This window comes from Sebastes fasciatus, chromosome 1 (assembly GCF_043250625.1).
Source record: "Sebastes fasciatus isolate fSebFas1 chromosome 1, fSebFas1.pri, whole genome shotgun sequence".
In the NCBI taxonomy this organism is placed as follows: Eukaryota; Metazoa; Chordata; class Actinopteri; order Perciformes; family Sebastidae; genus Sebastes; species Sebastes fasciatus.
The window spans coordinates 7051456-7074249 of NC_133795.1; the positions used below are offsets into that span (position 1 = coordinate 7051456).

Consider the following 22794-nt stretch of genomic DNA (forward strand, 5'->3'; position numbering starts at 1 on the left):
CAAAAACACGTCAGGGAAGAGCACCAAATATAGCCGTGATTTACAAGAAAACATCCAGCTCGATTTTACACGCTGATCTATCAATAGCTAACTATGTAAATGTTGTGTTATTGACATGCTACGGCGGTGGATATATTCTGACATTACTCCCAAGAGGCCTCCTCCATCCCCCCTGATACTGAGGACTAATTGGATTTTCAGGCTTTTATCAGCTCCAACTGACACATACAGTCCTTTCTTTCCAGTTTGCTCTCTCCCTCTCTTTTATCTCCCCGTATTGTTTATCTCTCTGGGTGGCAGATGCTACATGAAACCGCAAAGAAAAAAAAAAGAGGAAACCATAACGTCCAAACAGACAGAAGCCATTATACCTTGAAGATGTGTGGAGAAACAGAGATGGACAACCGTTAGAAAAAAACAGCAGTACTTAGCCAAGCTCTTCTCAGTCTCCACCAACATGACCAATGTGGTTGTTTGTATGCATTCATAATGCAAGGAGAGCCATGTTGTTTCTGTAAACTGGAGATGATTTAGAGCTTGTTTTTCCTGACAGAGCTCTGCCCACATCAGCTTATTTCCGCTAAGTGAGCTACGAAAACGACAACGCTGATTCAGCCCGACAAAACGGAATGAAAGAGGGATTTTTGCCATTTAGACAGAAGCACAACACGAGCAAATATAACTCTCAGCAAAACTTATTAAAGGCCGGGGGCTCAGAGAGGAAGGGCTGGGGAGTAAGCTATCAGAATATGAGATCACAGGGAATAAGCTTCTGAACGCATGTAGTGGGAACAAGGATCAGCTCAGGTTATACTAATGCCAAGTGATGCCTGGAAGTCAGAACAGAGAAGGAAAGTTTTGCTCTTCAGTCATTCGCTTGTAAAGAGGCTCTCAGAGACAGCAGCACTGCATCACCGGATAAAAGCTTAATGCCGTCCATCTTTTATTGATACGGCTGAATTATAAATGCCGTGACAACCGAGCTGGCCATGTCACAGCATGGGCATGATGATAAGACGGTGGCAAGAGTGGTGGGTTGAAAACGCACACCAGATAGACAGACAGATATATTACACTGTCCAACAACACGCATCTGTACTTCACAGTTCAAGCGAGGTGGTGAGGAAGCTGAGAGAGAGCTTGATAAATCTCCCGAAGACTTTGCAGAGGCGTTAATGTACTTTTCCCCCAATAAATAAAACACCTTGGGCTTTGAAACAGGCATAAAGTTTGATTCATCCAATCTGCAGCCCCCCCGAGATGGCACGAAACGCAGACAGAATATGAGAAAACCGAGGAAGAAAACAGACATTTATTACATATTGAAGGAGGACGAGTCATGGCGTACACTTGCAATTTAATCAGCTGTGTCTCATAATGTGTATGAAATATGGAGGAGAAAGCCCACAAGCTTGAAGCCAGACTCCTGGATTCTCTATCACGGATATTCTGAGAGAGATGGAGAGAAAAAGACGGAGAGTGTGAGAAAGGGAAAGAACCTCTAGGCGTATGGTATGGAGAGAAGAAAGCCTGAGCACTTCCATTGCAGATGGATTTTTCCCAAACATGAAAACTAGATTCGCAGACCAAGACGTTCGTATGAAATGGAACAGAATAAAACAGAATACGGTAACAGAGAACCTCCAAATCTCTTCTGCGTTGTTCTCCATGCAGGAATTTGCCATCCAGTGTATTCTCGTGCTGGAAAACATAAAGGAAGCGGCCAGGAAAGTTTAAATAGACACATCCCGTTCTGAATGTGGCCCGCTGCAGCACTATCAAGCCAATCCCTTTGGTCATAATTGAGGCTGGCAGGGCTTTGCTAATGTGTGACTTTGTTCCCATTGGCCTGCCTAGCTCTGAACAGAATGTGCAAAATCTCCAAGGACCCTTGAATTTACCAACAAAAGTTGGCATTCAGATGCAAATTCTGCAACGGCATGCATCTATGTGAGAGTAACTTTCTCTCAGAGAAGTGTGTGTGTGTGTGTGTGTGTGTGTGTGTGTGCATGTGTGTGAGTATGTGTCGGTGGAAGGAGGGGTTTGCAATCCTCAATACAGTATGGAATGCTTTTTTCATGATAATAAGAAGCCGTGGTTTGTCGCCGTCCTTCATCTATCATTCTCTGCTTACAAATCTTTGCTCCGCCACTAGAATCTGGAAAAACACAGCTGCGAAAATCATTATATTTAAATCAGGCTCGTCGATCTCATGTTCTTTGACCCATATGAGCATTTTCTGCTATAGCTAAGGTATGATCACCACTTGGGCGCAGCGGAGACAAGTGACGATATGACCAAAATCTATTCTAATCTATTCTATCCCGAGATAGATAATTTCATATCTCGATAATGATATAAATCACGACATATATTGTTTTCTGGTAATTCAGTAAATATATAAATAAATAATCTGTAATTAAATGCTTGAGTATTTTCTCATTTAATTAAGAATTTTTTTGCAAAATGCATATAACATTTTCAACTTTCAAGTGAAATTATAGAGATAATATAAAAATATTAATAAATATTTCCAGCTATACAATGACTATGTTTACATGTTTACATGCGCACAAATATAGAGTAATCAGATTAAAACAATTTAATTTAACTACACTGGGGTATTCCCAAAAGCAGAATTGTTATCAATTCAGATTTTTCTGACAAGTTTGAGTTAGTATGTGTTTGTTATTATCAGTTTAGACGACGTAATTGTGTATCATGATATCCCGATATATGAGTTAATCACGATTTGATTCCGTTGAAAGACAATAAATTATCATACTGAATTATCGCCCAGCCGTATTGTGAACACAGCATTGACATATCATCAGCTTTTAAGTTGATGATGATGGTGAAGAGTTGCTTATTTACACATCCAGCAGACACGGAGCAACATGATCAACATTTGGAGTCGCGTTTCTGGTCGATTGATGAATTCAATTAATATTCACTCTCTTTTTAGTTCTGTTTTTGCTCTCTACCAACTCCCGAGGGAAATATCTGTCTCTTCAGCTGCTAAGTGCTCCACTATGTACCACGTACTAAGAGAAGCAACCACATCACACCAATCCTTGCTGCCCTTCATTGGTTACCTTCGAGTTTTAGTACTGATTTTAAGATTTTTCCGCTTGTTTTTAAAGCCTTGAATGGTCTGGCTCCTGCCTATATCTGTGATTTACTGACTCCCTATGAGCCTGATCGATGCTTGAGATCCTCTGGCAGGGCCGTACTAACGGTTCCAAAACTGGTCAACAAAGGTGACCAACCGGGCTTTTGCTGTCCGGGCCTCTCAGCTGTGGAAGTCCCTGCCTGAGGATCTCAGTATCTTCCTTTAAATCTCTTCTTAAGACTCACTTTTATATTATGGATTTTTCTTAACTGATGGTGCATTGTTGTAACTATTTATATGATTTTATCTTGTTTAGATCTTAGGTTCTGGATGTTAATTACTTTTATCATGCTTTTATTGTAAAGCACTTTGTTGAAAGGTGCTATATAAATAAAGTCATTATCACCATGTTCACCAACTAGTCACTAATTGTGTCTGTAAGTTGTTTGGTGATGAGCAGGTAATGAAAAGTGGGTTTTTAGAGCTTTTTCGCTGAAAATAACTGACTGCTGCAACCGGAAACGATGCAATGGGAGTGACATTTGCCATGTAAAGCAAAGGGGAGCTTGGTCATCACTAAGAGCAATCCCTTTTCTGAACTAAACTAAAATTAAACAAGGCTAAGCTTGGGGAAGGACGTCCATCATGGCTAAAGGGTAATGGGTGAATGTTAACTGTTGGTAAGAGTTTCGTAATGCATTTTATTACATAAACAATACATGCTTTCTGGTTATCTCAACACCTCCCCCTTTACTGTTCTCTGTGCTGTAAGAATGTTCCTGCTTTGGTACCGAATGTAAACATGGGTACTTTTGAGCTGTTTCAAGTAGCAACCAATACTGTCATTTCTCTGGAGAGGATAGTCTCATGACAGGTGCTTTAAGCATCCTGGCAGTACAGCTGCATCCCACATGATTGGTTCTACAAATGACCTCTAAACTAACATCGTATCAATCATTAATGTTGGTTTGATGACATCTAAAACAATGGCTCCTTTAACAGGTCCGCACGGTTCCTGTCTGATAACCCTGAAATCGTGTTCAATAACTCTCCAGCTGCTCTTTGGTTTAAAATAGGGCCTCCACGTTCTTCTGACAAATGTGCCTTTACTTCCTAATAACTAACTTTAATAGTTGAGAATGACAAGAGATAATGCGGCGGCTGATCCCATTCACCAGGAAGATTTAATTTAGATTTCCCTCAGGTTCCGATAAGCTCGGTACTCTGCAGACATTTAAGATGACAGTCAGAACCTGCACAGCAATTTTCTGTTTGAATACGCAGACACAAAGAGCAGTGGTTAGACTTTATAAGTGAGGAAATGAGATTTGTGCTGCGATGAGGAGACTCGAGTGTGAAATATTTCATTCTGCAGTTACTGCTAAAATGTTTTCCCTTCACATAAATGTGTCTCTTTTCTTGTTTATACATTATATACTTCCCTTAACCTTTAATTCCACGTGGAATGTGCCGCACAGACAGTGAAATATGAATGAGTGGAATTTTAGTACTTAGCACATCATTAATCCTGCAGTGAGTCTGTTGCCCTGAGAAAAAGGGGTGAAGCTGTGATGGGTTCAGGCTGGAAAGCTCTGACAAGTTCACACAAACACACACACACACACACACACACGCACACACACACACACACACACACACACACACACACACTGCAACTTATCTTATATGCACATTCCTTTCGTTCATATGTATTTCCAAGAACGAAAAAAGTAATATTCCTGGGTACAACCACCTAGATTTAGTTTATTTATACTATATGGCCAAAAGTACATGCACATTCCTGGTATGTGTCTTTTTTATCTTGATTTGGGCAAGGCATATAAGTTCCAAGCAAGTGAAATCTTAACGCTACAGTATACAATGATATTTTAGCCAGGTCCATGAAGAGATGGTTTGATTTGGAAGAACTTGACTGGCCTGCTGCACAGAGCCTTGATCTCAACCCCATTCATTACCTAGTTGGGCTGAAGTGGAACACCAACTGTGGCCCTGTTCAGACCTGGCAATAACATGCGTCCTGGGTGATCCGATCACAGCTCTTAGAACAGGTGTGAATGTACTCAAGACGCATTGAGGACGCATTGAGATCCGAAAACTCAGACCACATTCAGAGGTGGTCTGGGCTGCATATGGCCACATTCTTCTAGCAGTGTGTACGCGAACGTGTCCTGGGCCACATTAAGGACCGCTGACTCAACTGATGTCCCGCTTGAATCAGCCGGATCTCACTGCACTCCTCATGTCAGGCAGATGCAAGCACTTGTCTGCCTTGCGGCACGAGAATGGCTTCAGTGCACTACTGTATCCTGCTGGTACAACTGTATTTTATTAAAATATATCTCATCTATAGGCTACACATCTACAGACTATCAGACTACGCAAGGGAAGTGCATTATTATCATACTGTCGGTGATGTGTCAGTGTTTTTGTTCCGTTGCTCTGCACAGAGTTGACACCCGCCCGTCCGCCCGCTCATTCTCTCTCATCTGAAGCTCTGTACCCTGCTGCTGCTTTGCAAAGCGGCGGTGTCGGCGGCACGGAGGTCCCCGGGGACTGCCGGTAGACAATAACCTTATATTTTGATGTTAATAGAATGTATCCGAATTCACAAATATGTAGTATATTATTACTCATGATTACTACACCTGTAATATTATGTTTCAACGTCTGCTGTATTAGCCATGTGTTTACTATGTGTTTACTACTACTACGGTACTATTACAGTTATTTGCAAATTGAGCAGGGGAGTGAGATCCGATCACAAGTGGTCACTCAAGACGCATGTGGAGACGCATTCTAATGCCAGGTGTGAATAGACCTACTTAAAGCTGTCCACCTGTGATCAGATCACCCAAGAAAGACACATGTAATGCCAGGTCAGATCACCCAAGAAAGACACATGTAATGCCAGGTCTGAACAGAGCCTGTGAGCCAGGCTTTATCACCCACCATCGACCGAACTCACTACATTTCTTGTGGCTCAATGGGAGCAAATCCCTGCAGCCAGGTTCCAAAATGTTGTGGAAAGAAGAGTGGAGGATGTTATAGAAGCTTATTAATGGTCATAGTTTTATAATAAGACATTTAAACAATCATAAAATTGCAATTTGTGGGTGTCTGCATACATTTGGCCATGCAATGTACTTTTTTATTTTGTGATTTTAAGATTTATGATGCAAATAATATGCATGAAGTAAGTGAAAGTTACATGGAAGTAGGGTAGAAAAACAACAAACAAACTGATAAATTATAAATGCAAAGACGCACAGTAGGAAACTGAGGAGTCATCTTTCTGGTCACGCTATACTCTGGAAGACTTCCTCATACAGTTTGAGCTCGGTCCACACCCAGACAGAAGAAAAATCATCTCAACTCATCTCAGCAGCAACTCTATAATCCACAGGGCCCATTATCTTTTAAATGGTGCGAGTGATGGGATGCCGGGTGAATGGTTTGGCGGAAAATATAAGAGGGAGAGGAAGAGAGAGAGAGAGAGAGAGAGAGAGAGAGAGAGAGAGCGAGAGAGAGAGAGAGAGGTAGGAAAAGAAAGAGACTGTATGATGGTGTCAGTTCAGACAAAAGGCCCAGTCATGATGTGTTCTCGCTTGAGAACAAAGAGCTCTGACAGACTCCTCGGGTCTGTTCTGTTGACTATAAATGTACCCCATACACACACACACACACACACATGCAGGCAGAGAGACAAATAGACACACAAACACACCCACACTCTGCGTATCAGACTTCAAACTTCTCTATCCAACAAGGGGGCATAAAAGGAGAGAACAGCAGTTAGGCTAATTATCTCTAGATCTGGAGGAAATGAACAGCATCGTATTGTTGTATTGTTCTGAAATTGTTTGGCCCCGGCAGCACTAGAGGGACATCACATAGCTACAGCCTGCCATTTTGTCTCCTCCAGGTTTAACAAAATAACACGGTGAAGATATTCTTTGTAATGAGCTTGGAATACAGCCAGGCCACAAACAACGTCAAAAACCTGCTGCAGTGAGGATGTTTTGCTGACTGAATTCTCCATCTCTTTAGACGCCAGCTCTCTTTCATCCACTTTCGCTCTTGCTCGCTGTTACCCGCAGCAACAGAGCGGCATGCGGGGCTAGCGTGGTGGTCTGCAGGTTTTTTTGGGGGGCTTCAGTCAGGGTCCACCGCAGGGTCACGGCATTTACCCCTCCTCCTCTGCACCCTTGCAGTACGCTCCAACAGAGCCCAAAAAGAACACGGAGGTGTTAGAGAAAACACAAACAGAGCCCCGATTGTCCCCGATTCGGGTTCAACCCCCCCGCGGCCCCACCTCCAGGGGTTTAAGACCGAGAGAATGAGCAACTGTCAATGGTGTTTTGTAAATACGTAGCTGTTCTCACTTGAGATGATGATGTCAGAGGGAAATGCGCCTGCTTGGCAGTCTGCGAGTGTCCTTGCCTTTCCTGTCCCATTGAGGTCTGTATGGGAAAGCCATTTGTGGTGCGTCCGAGGGAGCGGCACAATTGCCAGCTCCTTTGAGACAGAGGTTGACAGCTGAAACAAGTGAGCAAGCTGGTGGACAGGGCAGCCCGCTGAGTGATGGCTGTTTCTTATTGGCATTTATTGACCAGAGGCAAAGCCCCCCTACAGTGTGTCACATCACAGCTAAATGGATTACAGACAAATCAGCCGGGGCCAATTGTTCCACAGACCTAACTACCTCACTGAGACCTCAGTGCAGCCAAATGACTTCTGCATGACATTGCGTAGCCGCAGCACCAATGAGGAAGCAAACATCACTCATAATATGATCTGTGTCGACAAGTGCAAATGCGCTGAAGCCTCCCTTGTTCACATGTACTGGTCATGTCCTAGTTTTACCAGGTATTGGATGGTGATATTTCACACTTTATCTCAGGTGTTAAACCTCAAATTGGAACCAAATCCTCTGGTCGCTCTGTTTGGGGTCACCAGAGATGAGACACAATTAACTGCAGAAAAACGATGTACCTTATTCTTTGTTTCCCTTCTGGCTCGGCAAGCAATCCAGCTCAGCTTGCTTTAAATTAGATATTCACTTCTATATTCACATGGGAGATTCCTGAAAGCATGGGGCCCTTTTTTAGACACATTCCAGACCCTGTAAATACTTGATTATTAAGTGCAGCTTGACTACACCACACACTATTCACTCATTCTCCTTGAGGTGACAGTTAGCTTTCAGTATGGCTCGCTGGCCGTGAACGGGGAGGGGTTGTTTTATTGTTGATATACACAGATTATATGCATCCTTTTTCTTGACTTATGTTTTTTTTTGGTATTGGTGCCAGCTGCTATTAATGTATATTCATACCGGTCGTTCCTCTTTGGTTACCGAACAGCGCTGCACTTTTTCTATATCCTGCAAAACCTCAATAAAAAGATTTTGATTTATAAGATACGATCTTTTAAGAACTGCATAATACAAAACAAAGCTTAACGAGGAGAACAGTATTGGGATGCACGCGGTGATATTTATCTGCCCGGGATAATGCAATTATCCCTCTAGTTTGTAAAATGAGATCATGTTCCACAGGACTCATAGATTTTAAGCTGCCATTTGTTGTGTTTTAATTACATGCCATTCCTCTCCCATCATCAAATTAGCACCTTCAGTGGGGACCGCTCCTAATGGCCTCGACTTAATGATGATTACAGACAATATCGGTTTCAACTTTCAGTAAACAACTGCCGCCAGCCCGCTGAATAAATTACAGCCCCGATGAATCAATACGCTGGCTGGAAGTTACAGTTCAGCTGCTGAAGAAGTGATCACTTCTATAGACTCTGGGATTCTTTTACTCGACTGATAAACAATGGCTCTTGACTGCTCAGAGAGGCCCTACACCGCAGAGGGATGTTTTACTCTGGGGCGGTGGAGGCGCCGTGAGGACCATCTCCTCTGGTGTTAAGCATCCCCTTGGGGGTTGGAGAGGCGACGACCACTTCTTTACTTCTTCACTCCGCCCATTCTCTGTCCTAACCCCCCCACCGCTCGCTAGCTGGCTTTCTCCTGGCCCTTTTGTCGGCGGATTACTGGGGGTTTAGAGACGCACACACTGATCCCACCCTCCCCTATCGGAACCACACAGGGGGTTAAGACTGGAGCACAGAGGGGAGACCTCCACACAATGATCTGGATTACAGAGTCTTTCTATGTATGGCCACTTATATTCCCCCCATTTGCTCTACTCAGAAATCACCACAGAGCGCTATTCAGTGCTTGTAGTTTTCCCAGCAGGAATCTTGGGATATGTGCCAACAACCCAGAAGATCTGAATCTGTATCAACACCTACAGAGTTCAGAGGTTTTTTTTCAAAACTAAACTCTTTGTCTTTTGTTCAGTTTAAACACAAACATGTGTGATGGTCCTTGTAATCATCCACGGTGAGCGACCAATACAGAAAATACCCACGGCAAAACAAACAAGCCTCAGGTGAAACCGCAGCGATGTGTAACTGCACGCAGTCAACACACACAGCCCACATCATCCCTCCGTATTGTGAGAGAGGAGCGCAGACTGTCTCCTCCTCTACAGGTCGGTATCCATCTCTCTCTGCCTCGTCCCCTGGACAGCTGCCCAGACAGCCCATCTGTCTGTGCTGACCTGTGTTTGGGACCATGGGGGGAGCCTAAGTGGTCCGCGAAGGGGGTCTCTGGCATGTTGCCTGCCCGGTAATGACAGTTAAGCTGCCAGCGGCTTGCCTAACAGCTCTGGAGGTCTCTCTGTGGTGCTACAGTATTGATATTGTATCGGGTTGCAAAGGGCTTGGCAGCCTTTTAATGAGAGCTCAGATTGATCAGGCGGTAGTGGCTCTTACTGGGGATGATGCTCATTGGCTGTCCCTGCAGGCCTAACGCCCCTCTGATCTGGATCACTGACTGAGGACGGAGACAAACACACTCATGCCACCAGAACATAGTCACCCACACACAAACACACACTCACGTAGAAATGTAGTAATGCTAAAGATGTCAGGAGGAATGTTGTTTAGTTAGTAGTTATAATTAGTTGTAAAATAGTCACAGGTAAAAAATTTAGTTACAAACACACTCCACCTTGCAGCATCATAAAGATTCAGGTGGCAGTAGTGGTGGAGTCCGTTTACAGCTAAAACAAGTAACATCGGATGCCAAAGTCATCAAGTTCGAATCCAACCTGTGGTCCTTTGCTGCATGTCAACCCCTCTCTCTCCCCCTTTCATAACCATCTCTTTCTCACTATCAATAAAGGCATTAAAAAGCCCAAAAGAAAATAAGACTGTCAAACAAATTTAATGCGATAATAACACATTAATGCAAATTTCACTAATTTTTTTTATGAATTAACACAACATATGATTTTTAAGGTTGTAGCAGGCCCAATTTTAAAGCTAGAGTGAAGATTCTTCACAGATTCATAATAAAACTAGAAAACCTAATGAATCTATGTGGTACCAACCATGTCATACTAGCTTGTCGCAAAGGAGGCTAAATAACGCTCCAAACTTATGCTAAATTTTGGCGAGGAAAAACTGGCATGGCTATTTTGAAAGGGGTACCTTGACCTCTGACCTCAAGATATGTGAATGAAAATGGGTTCTCTGGGTATCCACGAGTCTCCCCTTTACAGACATGCCCACTTTATGATAAACACATGCAGTTTTGGGGCAAGTCATAGTCAAGTCAGCACACTGACACACTGACAGCTGTTGTTGCCTGTTGGGCTGCAGTTTGCCATGTTATGATTTGAGCATATTTTTTATGCTAAATGCAGTACCTGTGAGGGTTTCTGGACAATATTTGTCATTGTTTTGTGTTGTTAATTGATTCCCAATAATAAATATATACATACATTTGCATAAAGCAAGCATATTTATCCACTCCCATGTTGATAAGAGTATTAAATACTTGACAAATCTCCCTTTAAGATACATTTTGAACAGATACAAAATGTGCGAATAGTTTGCGATATTTTAATCAATTAACAGGCGCAACATACTCCACCTTTGAGCATCATAAATGTTCAGGCGGTGATGGAGTCTGTTTGCAACAGCTAAAAGAAAATGATCTGTTAAGGGACTCAATCGAACACCAGAGTCATCAAGTTGAAATTACTATTGGCAGTAAACTTTACAAGAACATGAAATCGACTTTTAAAGTAAAAAGAAAAAAAAATCTGTTCAGTTGTAGACTGCATGTCTTATTACAAAAGATCAAGTTGCTGTAATCTCAATACTTATTCCCCCAAACAGAATACTCCACCAGCACTTACAGAGAGAAAAAAAACACTTTAAGCATTTCTCAATAAAGAGAATGGCTGAAATAACAACTAACAGTAATACAAACTAAAGTTAGGAAAGTAAAACTTTAAAAGAAATATCGAAACAATGACGCATAGCAACACCCGTGCACATACACACGCTTGAATCACCCACCTACACACACACACAGGAGAGAGAAAGAAAAATCTCTTTCCTTTACGCTGAAGTTGTCTGTCGGGTCACTAGCTGGACAACAGAGGCGAGCAGAGTTCAAATAAACAGATAGAGTCGCAGAGAGAGAAAGGAGAAGAGGAAAAACATATTAAACCGCCTGCCTGTAACCCTCTATAATGATACTTCACCTTTCCATCCCTCCTCCTCCTCTTTACCTGCCTCCACAAGCTCATGTCAAGGTCAAAGAAGTGGTTTTCTGGGACTTGACTCTCTCCTACTTAGCCCTCCATTAGGCTCCTGTCAGACGGGCAGCCAGCTGTCGCCTCCCCTGTGGTTGTGACCATGACCCCCCACTCAGCCTCTGGACCCCCCCTGGGATCTACGGCAGGGAAGTAACAGGATGGAGGTAGAAATGAAACCCTGCTCAGTACTCGGGGGAGAGGACATTGTGATTACTTTTCCGTGGCCTTTACTACTGAAGCAGCCGAGAGACCGTTCCACGACTGTGCTGCCGATCGGTCACACTGAAATGTGATGTGAAAAAAAATATTCAAGTAGCGACTGCACTGGATTTGCACGCCTGGAAATGGTACATGTTGTGATTATGTCCACTTCAAAATGTTCTCCACACACCCGACGGCAACCTTCTCGCCGTCTTCCTTTCTCTTTTATTAAACATGAATTAGCAGCGCTTTGATCAAGTTCATCACCCGTGTGTTGTAATTAGTGCTGTGTCAGAGCGCAGAGCGCGGCCCCATCTCACTAATAGAGTAATTACCGCACCAACGGCCAGCTCTCTGACCTCCATGACTTCAAACCTTCCTATCGCACCTTCAAACCCTCCTATCGCACCTTCCTATCAGCTCAGATGGAACATTAAGCATCAGACAGGACAGGAGGTATAGCCAGCTTTTCAACAAGAGGAGGGGGGTTAATAACCTTTTACTGTGGATCGCACTGAGCGAAAAGGTCAATCAGATTCATGAGAAGCGTCGTGGATGAATGTCTACACTTAATGAGTGTTGTATAGCGCCAAGATTGCTGTTGCACCCTCCTATATGTGAAGTAGAAAAGCATTAAAAATAAATGGAGAGTAAAGCCAATTCAAGACGGACATAAAATGGCCAGTAAATTCATAGGGTAAGCAGACGTGAGAGGGACGGGGATACACAGCCTCGGCCTATGGAGGAGGGAGGGACGCTCTTTTACTGCTGCAGAGATTCAATTAATTATCCCTACATTGTAGTTAAGGACACTTCAAGCTAAAGATATGGGGCTTCAACCAGTAGGGCTGTGTATTGGCAAGAATCTGGCGATATGATACATATCATGGTAACGATTCAATATATTATGATACTGTAAGCAAGGCGATATATATTGCAATTTTTTTAATTTAATTGTAGGAAAACTGTCACAATATAAAGAACGACATTTCTAATAGGCAAAAACTACATGTTTTTTTGCCCAAAACTGCATGTGATTATCATAAAGTGAGCATGTCTGTAAAGGGGAGACTCGTGGGTACCCATAGAACCCATTTTCATTCACATATCTTGAGGTCAGAGGTCAAGGGACCCCTTTGAAAATGTCAGTTTTTCCTCACCAAAATTTAGCGTAAGTTTGGAGCGTTATTTAGCCTCCTTTGCGACAAGCTAGTATGACATGGTTGGTACCACATGGATTCCTCTGGTTTTCTAGTTTCATTATGAATCTATCAAGAATCTTCACTCTAGCTTTAAAACTGAGCCCACTACAACCTCCGAAAGATCGAATAGTGGCCGGGCCAAACGGCGGGCCATCGCATTTTTAAGAGTTTAATACAAAATCAATACAGTATTTTCATAATATCTCGATACTGATGTATATTGATATTTTCTTACACCCCTATGAACCAGGAGAAGAGATTCTCCACCAGATGCCCTGCATTTTGTACAGGGTGGGCGGCGATGACATGCTCGGTGCCATCCTGTGTTTGGAGAGATCCTCGTTAAACACGGCTGTGATCAAAGCTATTAAAGCAATTATCTGAACGGCAGGAGAGCTGGGGATCGGAAAAGAAGAAGAGGGCCTTTTTGTGGAATTCAGATGAAACCTCCTTTCAGCACCGTCGCCCCAGATAGCTTAAGTTAGCTGAGTGGTTATGCAAGTGGGCAGAGAGGTTTTTTTTCTCAAGTGCAGAGACGCACACACACACACAGACACACACACACACACACACACACACTTTCTTCACAGCCAGCCACTTCCTTACAAATAGAGAGCCCGACTTCCCAGCCAGCCGATGGGAGCTGACACACAGCAAAAGAATGAGCTGCCTCTGTGTTGTTACTATAAAGCTTGGCCAGAGTGCCGAGTGGCCTCTCTGTGTGTGGCGCCGCAGGTTGGCACGCTCACAGGGGGCTTTATTGGGGTGCCGTCCTGAGCGTCAGGCAGCATGCCCGATGTTGACAAAGCCTGGTATCGCCTGCTGTCAGCCCATTCTGTGTGCACCCGGCGGAAAGAATCAATTAGGCCGAGCTCACAACAGAGCACTTTAATATTTGACTTTTAATCAGTGGGCAGAAGGCAGGCTGGGGCATGAAAGCAGGCTGGCAGTTCCCGTCTTGCTCATGTGGAAAATGAGGGTCAGGAAAATGCTCCCAGAGCCCCGCAATGTGCATCACATACCCCAGAGAGGATGTGAGGAGTCTGAAGAGAAATTGCCCCAAACAACTGGCTAATCTCCCAAAGTGTTAGAAGAAAATATCCCTTCGTCACTCACAGGATATCAAAAGTGCCTTACGCAACCAGCTGCAAGGAACGGAGAAGAAATATCACACAACGCTGTTCATAAACAACCATGGCTCTGTGGAAGGGACAGTGGTTTAAGAGAAGAAAATGGAATTGATGAGGTCTTCACTCGCCAGATGAACTGCCCCTTTGAAGAGTTTCTCTTGAAGACTTTCGGTTTTTATCCCGCACTGCCGAAGGCCCCCTCTGCCAGCAAGAAGAGGAGGAAGAAAGAGAGAGGTGAATGCTGTCCTCACGCTGGGGTTTTGAAGTGGAGATCAGTCCTCACTCCTCAAACAGAATAGCTTACCAAAGGCATATCATTCACCTGTCTGCTCTTGCTAGTTTCACAGGAGACAAGACGGAAAATCAAAGTTCACTTCCCTCAAATGCTCCGTGAAAAAAAAAAAAATTACGTAGCCGGGTAAAAACAAAACACTAAACTATCACGGCTATATTAGGAGCCGGTTGTAGCGAGTCGTTTGTTAATCAAATAGGAGAGCTGATTACAGTCGTGCATACTGATGTTTTTTGCCAGTGATAATGAGTCAGCTGTGCACAGCTGTGTACATAATATGCCCACATGTGCTGAAAGCTGCTTCATCTGCTGCTATCCAACTGTTCACACAGGAATGAGTCTGATCGCAGCAGCAACACAAGCATGTTACTGGTAAACAGCCAACAGGACGGTGGTAAGCGGCTATGTGTTCAGAATGGATCATGCAGATTTATTGCCTTTTCAAAACAGTGTTTGCACGAATGCATTTCCATCTTTTTTAAAACTCAGTGCCTCTAACTACTGATATAAAGCATAAACATGGCCCAAGTCATCATTGCCTGTTTAGTGGAAGCTAGCCCAAAGCCACAGGGGGTGAAAGCAATTTTTCAGCTATTGATTTAATAATTCTGAGCTTTGTAGCCTGCTCGTTAATTCTCAGGACTATTTCCCTCAGAGTTCACCCCGACTCTCTGCATACATCATTTCACCCTCTTTTCTCTTCTATTCATAATTACCGTTTGGACTGACGGCCACTGAGGGGGCATCTGCTGTGGTCACAACACAACCGCAGCAAACCACAGCTCTCTTTGATCATCAATTCCATCTCAGTGGGGCCAAAACAACCATCCTCTTATTCATGCAGAATGAAATGCTAATCACTGGCAGGTGGATAAAATGATATGATGTGATGAAGCAGCGTGATGCGTGAGTCGCCTGTATGTATCCCCTACAGTAAATAAAAGCGTTGATGTTAACTTTAGCTCGCTGTGTTTGTTTCCTCCGAGGTCTAGGTAGAATCCATGGTAACAGGAGCAATAATCAGAACCCGAGTTATGTCTGTGATAGCCAGACAGGTGGATAGATAAATAGATAGACTGCCTTGGAGAGAGTGACCCTCGCACAGTCGGGCAACTGTGTTCACATGCAAAAGAAAAATAAATACAGAAATCTCCAGTAGCTGTAACAAAAACCTGCATCCACACATGCAAGTCAGCTCTGTGTGTGAGGGAGAAAGGAGAGGGCAGAAGGAGATTTCAATTTCACAGTGTGTAAGAGGTGAACAGCCTTACCTTCCTTTCTAAACAAGCTGTCTGTGATGTTCTCCTCTCCCACAGAAATTAGCTTCTGACTGCCAAGTTCTGTAAGCAAACACAAAGTCCAGAGTGGATGAATACACCAGCAGAGCCAGACTCAAACAGAGGCAGACCACTTTGTATCCAAGCCATTCTGTCTTGTTTTTTAAAAAACCTTTTTAAAAATCTATGACTCTTGTGCGCACTCTGGTTCATCCCCTGCCTGATGCTGGCCTGTATTGTCTCCGTCCTCCCCAACAGGCACCATAAGCCATTCCCGAGTCCAGATGCCACTCCCAGCCACCACTCCTCCCTCACACATACCCCGAGGATGGTGACACAGCTGTTTCAGACGAAAAACACTGTAGAACGAGGAGATAAACAACCGCATACGTCATGTCAGTCCTCATGCTACTTGCACAAAGTAAAATCCATATTTGACTGATGCTGGGACGCCTGAGGGAGCAGGAAATAGTTCAGAAGGTGGTTTAATTAGACCTGTGCCAGAAATAGTGTAACATTTTTAACATAATTACTTCACACCCTCCAGAACATTTTTAGCGATAGTAATAATAATTAGTTTCTGTTTGTAATGCTATGTAAGTATTGCTCACTTTCAGTCACGCAGTAAAAAGTAAATCTGCTTTAAACTAGGAGTCCCAAGCAGCTGAGGCACAGAAAAATAGCTGCAGCTCGTTCCATCACATCTTTTCCATCACTGTCTCCACGTCTCCAACAGCCTCTAGTTGTGATCTTGTACGCTACAAGGCCTTGTCTGCCTGTGAAGACATGTTGACAGGAGCGAGGCTGTCTGATCCATGCTCTGATTGGACAGGTGTCAGCGTCCAGCATTTAAACATCTGAGCCGAGCCAAACCGGCTTTGACATCTCCATAACCACTCTGTAAAATAATCTCTCTCTGGTGATGGAGCCACTAATATGTCATATGTAGTCTTTGGCGAAATTTGCAAACAACCATGTGGAGATGCACGGACTAATGCATCCGTCTGGTATGCGCAGCAAGGCTAAGAATACACTGGAGAACCTTATAAGCCCGCATGTATCTCACCGCCAAGGCACGTCTCTGACCCCAGCTGCTCTGTGCCCGAGCCAGCTCCGCCAGCCACTCATGGGCATCAAAGAGAGATGGCTGCTGGACAACTGTGCCTGTCTATCTGATAGTCTGTCTGTCCATCTGCAGCAATATAGAAGCCTAAGTCACGGCTTGCGTTTCACTGTGAAACATATTCCTAGATGGCTTAACACATTTGAAGCCAAGGACACAACAAGGAGGCGGAATTTCAGTCTTGCGACGACAATACACACCGGGAGAGACATCATTTATTTTGACGGGGTTTTATTTGTCCAAAGATGACATCCAAATAAACTCGCAGCATTCAGCAGACACCGCGGGCTGCAAATGGCAAAAGTGATTTACTTTCCCTTTTCTATCGCTAAAATAAAAGAGTGACAGGTTTAATATGAATAAGCAGAGAGGGGGAGGAAGAAGGGAGTGTATTGGAACAGGCTGTGGGTGACAAGGCAGTGTGACAAGCGTGGCAACTGAGAGAAAATGCGACACCTGGCCTTGTCCTTGATGTGAATAAGAGGATGATACATCAAAAAGTGACAGGGCAGAAAGATGGCTATTACCCAGGCGAAGAGGAAGATGAAGAAGAGGAGAGAGTGACTATTTTTAGCAGTGGAATAAAAATACGCCAGGGATTCATTTAATATTCCTTTCCATAAAGCGCTCCTGTGTTAATGAATCATGTTTTATTAGTTGCAATAATCTCCTGTTCTTGGCAGAGTTACGCCAAAACTGTAATGGCATTTCGAAGCCTTCCAGCAAACGATGCCCACGTCAAATAAACACAATCAGGCGACTCTATCCTCCTCTGACTGAGATAGGATGGAATAAGCCATCTGTGTGTTGATCGTGATGAAGTTTGACCGAGGGGGTAAATGAGCGGAGCTCGAGGCTGTGTTTTCTTTGATTGGCTGCATTCTCCCTGTCGGGCGGGAGGCTGATTGATTTCAGAGGGTTGGAACCCGGCTCTGCCCCTATTGATCCCACATCCCCAGCCCTGTCTCTTCCCCAATTAAGAGTTCACTAAGCCGACACTATGGACCGCTCCTAATGAATACCACCTTCCTGCCAACGTGTCAGTGTTGCATTCACTGCGCTGCCTGTCTCTGGTGCTTTCTCACTTTATTTCTCACTCTCTACTCCTCCACTCCAGTCGCAGTTCACACATCTGAACAGTAATGTGGAATTGATTTCAATCTGTAATGAGGTAGTTTGTTTGTTCTTTTTTTTTTTGGAAGGGGTGGGGGATTCAGGGTTAACATTAGCGAAGGAATCCCACCGTTCATTAAAACCTAAGCTCAGGGTAGACGGTCCAAATCTCTGTACACCACTGAGAATGAGAATGAGAATCAATTGCTTCACCAGCGGCCAGATTTTAAGGATTAGAACGAATTGAGCTACTTTGGATGTAGAAAATCTCGGATGTGTCTGGGTGTCAGGCGAGGAAGATCAAAAGATTCATTAGATTAGATCAAACACAGTCAAAAGTTGTGAGGACAGACAGAGGAGGAGTGGGTGAGAGTGGTCGACATGAGAGAAAACAGAAATCCAGATGTAGGAGCCAAAAAGCTGTCTGACTCAGAATCAATTTAATTGCCAGGTACATACACAGATACAAGGAATCCGCCTTCTCCAGAGCTATTGGCACATCAATCTCTTGATCTGCCCACCTTGAGGGTGCAGTCAGGAAATAAAAGAAGCAGTTCAGACACAGGCCAGTTGTGCCCCGATGCACCCGGCCTTAAACCCCGTAATCCCACTGCTATGGTGGAGTGAGAAAATCCAATTTCAGAGATCTGTAATTCCATAAACCTTATTAGGCACAACAATAGCAGCTACACCCTGAGGGAGAGGCATGAGGGAGGGGTGGTGAGTGTGCAGAAGGGGGGGCGGGTAGCTGAAGTTGTGACTGGGCCAAACACAGGGATGGAGAGAGGGTGACGAACACAGAAATGGAGATTAAGGTAGAGCCGGAGTGTAGCAAATCAGGGAAATGAAGAAGACTGAAGTGTTCTGGCACGGACGCACTTCTAGTAAGCCACCATGACTGGGTACAAACATGCTGAAACGGGCGACACACTAAGATTCACAGGGTAAAATGTTCAACATGACAGTCAATACGTGCAGTCAGTGTCCTATAGGGCTTACCCAAATGCTACGAAGCTTTGACCGTTGCCATGATAATCAACCTCCAGATCAGTATTCGATTGCTATGATTATGTATAAATCCCAAAATAGCCCATGAAATAAGGAACAATCCAACAACATGATTCATTTTTGATATTTAACATTAATTATTATTAGTTATTCTCAGACGGATATCGCGGTTTGTTATGTGTAGAGGTGCGTGTGTGTACACGGCCCTGTCCCGAGGCTTCGAATAGCGTCGAATAATTCTCACCGAGCCCAAAAAATGGCATTCGGGACCGCCGTAGTGTCCTATGAATAGAATTCAAGAATAGAAAATACTCTGTTTTATTGGTTTGGGTCGGTGTGTCCTAGCATCACCGCTGCATCCTGTATTCATTTAGTCGTAACATCAATGGGCCACTTAGACTGCTGTTATCCGAGTGCTCTCATTGATTGTTTGCCTAAATCCAGGAGAGTGGGGTGTGTCTGTTTGTTTTGCCGTACTAATGGACACCATCTCAGCACACACACCTCCGTGAGAGCGGAGCCAATGGCGAGCAGTGGAGGAGACACGGTCATTAAAAAAAAAGAAAATACAGACAGGATGAGAGGAACATGCAGCAGATTGATCAATAAAAACACTTTAAATCCATACGTGAGGGACTCAGGTGGTGGAATGAAAATAATTATGGTGATAATTACACTGGCGGTGATGAGACTTTGCTTATCAGACAGAAATGCGGTCGGCTTTGAACTTGAGTCAGATTTTGGCTTCGCTCCAAAATCTCCCAATCACTGCTCTTAGCAACCTGCAGTTAATTCGGTCATAAATTATTCACAACTGTAACAAAACTGTTGCAAAAGGCCACCGATAACCCCGGGATCTAAAAACTGATTAGAGGAGGAGATTGGAGCGTGGATTTAACACAGAATTCAGGGATATAGCAGGGGTTTAGTGACATCTCCGCTGTTTGGTATTGCAACTGAGAAGGGGCCTCTATCTGCTATATCTCCTGAGACGGATAGGGCAGTGAAGCTCGTACTCTGTGGCCAGCAGGGTATAATTACATTTCCCCGTGGGGCACCTCCGCTGCTGCAGCTCAGCCGTATAGAGGGAAGAGATTGAAATCTGATTGCACTCACACCGCAGTCGAATGACTGTGTCCACACTGGGAATCCCACGTACACACCGTGCACAGAGAAACACATACAGAATCAAATGCACGTATAAACACACGGCAATGTGCTTCTCCTTATTTGCTCCTATCAGCCGCAGACTACTCTCCCGCTCTCTACACACTGTTAAGAGAGGAGTGTTTGAGAGGTGCCGTCAAAGAGCCGCTCTGCCTCGCTATCATTAGAGGGGAGCAGCAGGCAGCGCCGAGATTTACACACTGATCTCCTGACGCCGCCTCAACGCAGGACCCGTTAACAGCAGCCCATACATACAGATGAACAGGGACTCAGAGGGGGAACACGTGAGTGCTACCTACTGTTAGGCCACTTTTAATGTATTTTACAGGAACCCTGTGTGTAAGAGTAATGAAACACTATGTTTCAAACTTTTAAGTTGAAATGTATGCAAAATGAAATGTAAATTAGTGTGTGACCATTAACTAAGTGTATGCAAATATATTCAAATATAGATATCTATTCAAGCAGCAGGATTATATAATAAATCGTGCACCAGTAACTGATATATCATCACATTTAATTGCTGCTTCCCACCTTAGATGCCATTTTGTGTTTTTTCTTTTTTCAATCCAGCGGCATCACATTTCTGTACGCCCCCGAAACCCTGCTCTCTTTATTCTGTATTTTTTTGGGTCTTTCTGGTGGAGTGAAGCCTTGCAACGGTGCGTGGCAGAATAATATGAATGCCTAGACGAAGACGCAGCTACGATAACATCAAGATGTATTGGAAAAATCTGTTTCTAACAGCTTTTATTGCATCTTCTCTTCTCAGTATGCCAACTTTTTCACCTCAGCCAACAATAAAAACTTTTTTTCCATTATTCCAGGTTCTCTTACATTAGGTTTTTTTACGGGCAAATTAAAAATGGGCATAAAAACAGCAAGTGGAGCAGGTGGAAGACGCTGTAGCTCTGAGAGGGCCGAATGAAACTAATGGGAGACATTAGCTTTAGGACCCTTGCTGTGTCTAACCACAAAAGGTCAAGGCGGCGGTAAAACGAGCAGACACCGGCGCTGCCCCGGCCGCCTGCAGGCCCCGCAGAGACCATTGAGCGGTGTCACCTTGGCTGCTGTCACCGATATCTGCCACCTGTCACCACGCTGCCCCCGCGGCCAGGGATGCGGCTGCGTTGACAATGGGTTTGTCGATAGCACTTCCTCCCGAGAGTGGCGATGGGGGGAACATGTCCTCTGCTTTCATCAACAGCTTGAGTCAACAGCTTCGGCGTACGGCATTAGCATACAATACATATTCATGCCGGTGTCTCCCTTCAACTGCATCGCCAGCCCTCCTGCACATTTTCCACTCATTTTTACAAACGGAATGTCAAGCGCCCCATTTTCGCCGGGAGTCCCACATGGCCTCTTATGTATTCCCCGCACGGCCGCTGCAAACAACGTCAACAGGTCTCAAGGTCGTCACTCCCACCGATTGTGTGTGTGTGTGCGTCTTTGTGTGTGTGTGTGTGTGTGTGTGTGTGTGTGTGGTGTTTATGTGTCTCAGAAAGAGTGTGTGAACAACAGAGGGAAAAAAATGGAGAAAGATGTGAGCAAAATAAAATGGTTAAGGGTGTAATGAGGGTTTGTATATTTGTGTGTGTGTGTGTGTGTGTGTGTGTGTGTGTGTGTGTGTGTGTGTGTGTGTTGTGTGAACACAAATTTATGCAGTGTGAGTGCACCCATTGTTTGTTTGGGTTAATGCACTGGAAATAAGTGACTGTGTATTTGTGTGCACTTCCCATTACATTAGTGAGTGTAACCATGCAATTACAGCTTTGTGTGTGTAAATATAAATCTGAACAAAATGCTATCTCCAGCTGGGTGTGTGCATGTGCGTGCGTGCATGTGTGTGTGTGAGCAGAGTGTGTAGCACGCGGCTGCAGTCTTAACACGCCTGGGGACTGGCTGACAGGTAGACTAAGCAGGAGCATCCTCCTTCAGTCCACTGGCATCTCAGTGAGAAAAGAGGCCAGTTGATGTGGGGGTTAGAGCTTCCATGGCAGAGTGCGTTGTGATAAATAATGAATGCTTAAAGAACATATCTCTGAATCTCTTCTTTACTTTCCATCCATCCCTCCATCCTTGCATTCATTCATCCATCCACCCATATCGCTACAAACAGCACGGGGCGTTCAGCTGTCTCCATCATAAATATTTCAGGACAGTGCTCGCACCCCCCCCCCTCTCCACTCCGCTGCTCTTAACCGCCACCGCTTGGTGATGACACAGCCTTTTGACCCATAAAGATATTGACAAAACACTGATAGTGAGTACATTCACTGGGACCAGCCTCGTAGCATAAAGCCGTGCAGGATCCTATAGGAGTGGCTGCAACTGTTGAAATGGCGTCTCCAGAATGAAAGCCGCGAGCCATATACCGCCTTGATTTCTACAAAAAAAAAGGTCCTCACAAGATAAACAATCCAGAACTGGACTTATCCTGCCTTTGGAAAAAAGTAATATTTTC

The 22794-nt window shown here is 44.2% G+C and overlaps 1 protein-coding gene across 7 annotated transcripts in view; it reads right to left on the reverse strand.

Annotated features, from left to right (window-relative positions):
• sulf2a (sulfatase 2a) overlaps positions 1-22794 on the reverse strand; it is a 53084-nt gene that overhangs the window by 16091 nt on the left and 14199 nt on the right. For 4 of the 7 annotated variants that reach the window (XM_074660410.1, XM_074659976.1, XM_074660493.1 and 1 more), the window contains exon 2: positions 15911-15979. The exons of the other annotated variants lie outside the window; for them this stretch is intronic. The gene's annotated coding sequence lies outside the window, so the exon portion shown is untranslated. The remainder of the gene's footprint in view (positions 1-15910; positions 15980-22794) is intronic. 7 annotated transcript variants of the gene reach the window in all.